The sequence below is a fragment of the Apium graveolens genome, chromosome 2, assembly GCF_009905375.1.
Source record: "Apium graveolens cultivar Ventura chromosome 2, ASM990537v1, whole genome shotgun sequence".
In the NCBI taxonomy this organism is placed as follows: Eukaryota; Viridiplantae; Streptophyta; class Magnoliopsida; order Apiales; family Apiaceae; genus Apium; species Apium graveolens.
This window is the reverse complement of record NC_133648.1, coordinates 68,997,733-69,004,438: the sequence shown is the minus strand read 5'-3', so window position 1 is coordinate 69,004,438 and position 6,706 is coordinate 68,997,733.

Genomic DNA, 6,706 nt, shown 5'->3' with positions numbered 1-6,706 from the left:
TTCTTTCATGGGATCATTTGTTTATTGAAGACTAGTAGGTCAGTATCTAGCACAGTTATCCTCATGGGATTAAATAGTTACTGAAACAGACATATCACTTATCAGAGTTTAGAAACATATATCAGACAACAGTCAGTACTTAAAGACATTTATCAATTAATGCACAGAATATACAAAAAGATTAATTCTGTAAATACTGATCATAAAGTCTGATAACATAGAACAAGTTTAAGCAGATTTAGAGAAAGAACCTGAAATCATTCCAAGTTCATTTACCAATTTTGAAAAGGTAGCTTCACATAGTGGTTTTGTGAAGATATCTGCTACTTGTTGATCTGTGGGAACAAAATGCAATTCCACTGTACCTTCATCCACATGTTCCCTGATGAAATGGTACCTGATGCTGATGTGCTTTGTCATAGAGTGTTGAACTGGATTACCTGTCATAGCAATAGCACTTTGATTATCACAGTAAATAGGGATTTTGAAATATGTTAACCCATAATCCAGTAACTGATTCTTCATCCAGAGAATCTGTGCACAGCAGCTTCCTGCAGCAATATACTCTGCTTCTGCAGTTGATGTGGAAATTGACTTTTGTTTCTTGCTATACCAAGAAACCAACCTGCCTCCAAGAAATTGGCAGCTTCCACTTGTGCTTTTCCTGTCAATTTTGCAACCTGCAAAATCTGCATCTGAGTAACCTATTAATTTAAAATCTGATTCTCTAGGATACCATAATCCTAGATCAGCTGTTCCTTTAAGATACTTAAAGATTCTTTTTACAGCTGTTAAGTGAGGTTCTCTTGGATCTGCTTGAAATCTTGCACAAAGACAGGTAGCAAACATGATATCTGGTCTACTAGCAGTTAGATAGAGAAGTGAGCCAATCATACCTCTGTAATCAGTAATATCTACTGAATTACCAGTATCCTTATCCAGTTTTGTTGCAGTGGCCATGGGAGTGGATGCACTTGAACAGTCTTGCATTCCAAATTTCTTCAGCAAGTTTCTGGTATACTTAGATTGACAAATAAAAGTTCCTTCTTCAGTCTGCTTGACTTGAAGGCCCAGAAAATAACTAAGTTCTCCCATCATACTCATCTGATATCTTGACTGCATTAGGTTGGCAAACTTTTTGCAAAGTTTGTCATTTGGAGACCCAAAAATAATATCATCAACATAAATCTGGATCAGAAGTAAGTCCTTGCCATGATTGAGATAGAACAATGTTTTGTCAATAGTTCCTCTGTTGAATCCACTTTCCAGAAGAAACTGAGCTAAAGTCTCATACCATGCTCTTGGAGCTTGCTTAAGTCCATAAAGTGCTTTATCAAGCCTGTAGACATAATCTGGATGTTTGGAATCTACAAAGCCTGGAGGTTGTTCAACATATACTTCCTCTTCCAATTCTCCATTGAGAAAAGCACTTTTCACATCCATTTGAAAGACAGTAAACTTTTTGTGAGCAGCATAAGCCATGAATATCCTTATGGCTTCTAACCTAGCAACTGGAGCAAATGTTTCATCATAGTCAATTCCCTCCTGTTGAGAATATCCTTTTGCAACCAGCCTTGCCTTGTTCCTTACAATTATGCCATCACTGTCAGTTTTGTTTCTGAATACCCACTTTGTACCAACAACCGATCTATTCTTGGGTCTTGGCACTAAGGTCCAGACTTTGTTTCTTTCAAATTCATTCAACTCTTCCTGCATTGCTTGCACCCAATCAACATCTTGAAGAGCTTCTTCCACTTTCTTTGGCTCAGACTGAGAGAGAAAAGAATTGTAAAGACATTCATTCGAAGTACCTGTTCTAGTTCTGACACCTGCCTCAGGATTTCCAATTATTAAATCAGGTGTATGTGATTTTGTCCACTTCCTTGCAGATGGAAGATTTTCTCTAGAACTGGATGCTCCCCCATGATTCATGCTGTCTTCGGTTTCATTTTCTGATGCTCCCCCTGAAACTATTCTCTCTGAGTTGGATCCTTCAGTATTTAGATTTTCAGCACTGTCAGTACTTGGCTTATCAGAACTTGACGAATCAGAATTTGAAGAGCCAGATGTATGTTCTGATGCTTCTTGAGATGTGATAATATCTTGAGTATGCTCCCCCTGCATTGGTGCATCTTCCTTTGACGTAGTCACCACAGTTTCAATAACATCAGAGTTTAATCCATCAGAATTTACAGTATCAGGACTTAGACTGTCAGGACTTGAGATATCAGAATATGAATCTTCATTTTCAAATCTCAGCTTATCATGATCAATGCAATCTTCAAGTCCAGTGATCTTCTTGTCATCAAAAGAGACATTGATAGATTCCATGACCACTTTTGTTCTCAAATTATAGACTCTGAAGGCTTTTGTAGAAAGTGGATATCCTACAAAGATTCCCTCATCAGCTTTTAGATCAAACTTGGATAGCTGTTCAGGATGAGTCTTGAGAACAAAACATTTACATCCAAATACATGAAAGTATTTGAGATTTGGCTTCTTGTTCTTCACCATCTCATATGGTGTTTTTCCATGCTTGTTAATGAGTGTTGCATTTTGAGTAAAACAAGCAGTCTGCACAGCTTCAGCCCAGAAATAGGTTGGAAGCTTTGCTTCTTCAAGCATTGTTCGTGCAGCTTCAATTAGAGTTCTATTCTTCCTTTCAACAACTCCATTTTGCTGTGGAGTTCCAGGAGCAGAAAATTCTTGCTTTATTCCATGATTTTTGCAGAACTCTTCCATTATCAAATTCTTGAATTCAGTGCCATTATCACTCCTCAAAATTTTCACAGAATCTTTGATCAATTTATCCAGATGTTTGACATGATCAATCAGGATAGATGCAGTTTCACTTTTTGTGTGCAAGAAATACACCCATGTGTATCTGGTGAACTCATCTACTATGACCAACGCATATTTCTTCTTTGCAATAGACATGACATTCACTGGACCAAATAGATCAACATGAAGTAGATAATAAGGCTCAAGAATTGATGATTCAGTCTTGCTCTTGAACGAAGATTTTCTTTGTTTAGCCTTCTGACATGAGTCACAAAGACCATCAGGAACAAACACTGATTTTGGCAGTCCTCTCACAAGATCTTTCTTGATCAGTTCATTTATCTTGTTGAAGTTTAAATGAGAGAGTTTCTTGTGCCAATTCCAGCTTTCTTCAGTTGAGGCTCTACTCACTAAACAGATTGCAGAACCATCAGAACTTGTTGAAAGCTTAGCTTCATAAATGTTACCACGCCTGAATCCCTTCAGAACAATTTTTCCTTTAGATTTACTAACTATTTCACAATGTTCTGCAAAGAAATCAACATGATAACCTCTGTCACAGATTTGACTTATACTCAGTAAGTTGTGTTTAAGTCCTGAGACTAGAGCTACATCTTTAATGATGACATTCCCAAGATTGATATTGCCATATCCCAAAGTTTTTCCAATGTTGCCATCTCCATAAGAAACACTTGGGCCAGCTTTCTCCACAAAGTCTGATAGCAGGGCCTTATTTCCAGTCATGTGTCCTGAACATCCACTGTCCAGAACTAAAATATTTTTCCTGTTGCCCTGCAATCAAAAAGACCACTAATTATTAGTTTTAAGGACCCAGACTTGCTTGGATCCTTTGGCCTTTTTAGGTTTGTTAACATTTGCAGCGGATTTAACATCAGATTTTATGTTAACAGTTTTCTTATCAGAACTTATACTAGAAGGAACAACAGAAACTTTCTTTAAAGAAGGTTTTATTTGATAATAATCATAGTACAAACTATGATATTCCTTACAAGTATAAATGGAATGCCATAAACTACCACAATGAAAACAAGGATTTTGTGGTTTGTATCTAACAGACTGACTCTTAACTCCTGACTTTGTAGATAAGGAGTTAATATTCTTATTCTTCCTGCAAAAAGAAGCCAGATGGTTAGAACTTCCACAGTTATAACATGCTTTCCTAGGAGCATCAGGAATAGATTTATAGTTATTGCTTTTATTCACACCTTCCTTTCCATTCCTGTTTTTCCTAGGTGATTTTACCTTGTTTGCATTCTTAACATCTTTCAGCTTATGCTTAAGCTGCTTCTTTGTCATTAAGCCTATGTTAACTTCAGCTGTCTTTTCCTGTTTTAGTTTGTCAGAAGCTAATTCCTTTTTAACTTCTGATTTCTCAGTTTCGGATTTTTCAGTTACAAACTTAACAGGTTTTAACTTTGGCTTTTGCTTATCAACAGGCTTAATTTCTTCAGTTCCTTTTTCATTATTTTCTTCATAACCTAAGCCCTCTTTCCAGTTTCCACTGCTCAGCAAATTTTGAGTTGTTTTGCCAGAGTTAGTCCAAGTTCTGATAATCTCTCTCTCCTTTTCTAACTCAGTTTTTAGAGATTCATTCATTTTTAGCACTTCATCCCTAACATAAAAAGCATCATCTCTATCCTTCCGAGTTTGATGAAACATGACTAACTCTTTTTCTAAGAAATTGTTTCTTTTCTTAAAAGCAAGATTTTCAGAAGTTAATCTTTCACATGTTAAAGTTTGATCTCTATAACTAACAAACATGGTTTTAAGATATCTTCTCAACTCATTAATATCATCAGTATGAAAAGCATAAGTAGTCTGAGGTACCTTTGTTTCAGCAGTTTCAGAACTGCTCTCAGAACTTGATTTTTCAGCATTTGCCATCAATGCATAGTTCTCCTCACTTTCAGAGTCTGAGGTGTTTGTCCAGCTTTTCTGCTTTGTGACAAGAGCTTTGCCTTTGTCATTCTTGGTCTTCTTGCACTCAGGAGATATGTGGCCTTTCTCACCACAATTATAACATTTAACATTAGCATAATCTCCTCTGTCAGACTTTCCTCCTTTTCCTTCAGATCTTCTGAAATTCTTCTTATCAGAACTTATGCCTTTCCTGGAAAACTTCTTTCCCTTCCTGAACTTCCTGTATGCAATCTTTGTGATTCCTTTCACCATAAGAGCACACAGCTTCATCATCTCCTCATCAGCATCAGTTTCAGGCAAGCTTTCAGAATCTGAGTCATCATCACTCTCAGAACTTGATGACTCAGTATCAGATTTTATGATAAGAGCTTTACCCTTATCTTTCTTTGAGGAAGGTGGTTTGGGGGATTCCTCTTCAACCTTGAGAGCAACTGTCCTTGACTTTCCTCCTTTTCTCTTGCTTCTTTGTTCCATCTCAAGTTCATGAGTCTTGAGCATTCCATAGATTTCATCAAGAGTTGTTTCATCAAGATTGTAGTTGTCTCTTATTGTTGTTGCCTTCAAATCCCAACATTCAGGAAGAGCTAACAGGAATTTGAGGTTTGTATCTTCAAGATCATACTCCTTATTAACCAATGACAAGTCATTCAAGAGTTTGACAAATCTTTCATACACATCAGTCAATGACTCATTAGTCCTAGAGTCAAAGTGTTCATACTCTTGAGTGAGTATTGTCTTCCTGTTCTTCTTAACTGTTTCAGTTCCTTGACACCTTGTCTCCAGTGCATCCCATATCTCCTTAGCAGTCTTGCAGTTGATTACCCTGTTTGACATTACATTATCAATGGCACTATGCAATAAGTGACGTACCTTGGCATCCTTAGCAATAGATGCTATATCTTCAGCAGTGTAATCATTCTTTTCCTTTGGTACGGTCATTGCTGCTTCACCTGGAACTACAACAGCGAGCTTGGTAGGTTTGTGAGGCCCTTCCCTGATTCTATCAAGGTATTCTGGATCTGTTGCTTCCAGAAACATGGTCATCCTTACCTTCCATATGGGATATTCAGATGGTCTCAATATGGGAACTCTGATAGTCTCATATCGACTCTGAATTGATGTCTTTGATGATTCCTCAGTTTTGGTAGGCTTAGTTGGAGTTTCTGTGTCAGACATGACTGTGTTTGGATCTTTAACTGTATGTGTGTTAACAGATAGCTCTGATACCACTTGTTAGGTCACACTTTCACTGTAGAGGGGGTGAATACAGTGTTTATCACAATCAAATCAAACTTCAAGAACTTATGTAACAGAAAACAAACTTTATTTAAACAATAAACTCTGTTACAATCTGGAACTGTTATCTCTCAGTGATGAACAAAATATCACGAGAGCTGCTAGAGTTATACTAAATAATATTCTCGATAATAATAACACCTTTTAGTGTAAACCCTATGTCTGTGTTTATGTACTACACAGTTACAAGATATTCGCTAATTGATATGGAATATAATTCTGCTTCCTAAAATATATCAATCAGATATCTTCTATTCCAAGTATTCCATTCTTCACGGAATTCCTTCTTCATGCATATCTCTTCTTATGTTTATCTTGATCTTCTTAACTTTAATCAGCTACTGTCCTTATCTGATCGTCCTTCAGCACTTAAGTTCTGATATCTATCTCCTGATAACATAAGTACTGATATCCCTTAAGTTCTGACTTCCAGTATAAGTACTGATCAGTTAAGTACTGATTTGTTCTGTTCAAATAAGATCTGAAATCTAAACATAAAACATATTAGCCATGACATTATCAAATATATCTAACATATAGCTAGTATGTAGGTGCTTATTATAGAATAAGTTCACTGAACATGACTCGCACAGCTGAACAACTGATGGAGTTCACTCACGTGTCAGCAGTTGTTCGCTTAGTGATAGTTGTACAAGTATCCTTAGACTTGAGGTCATCATAGTCATCT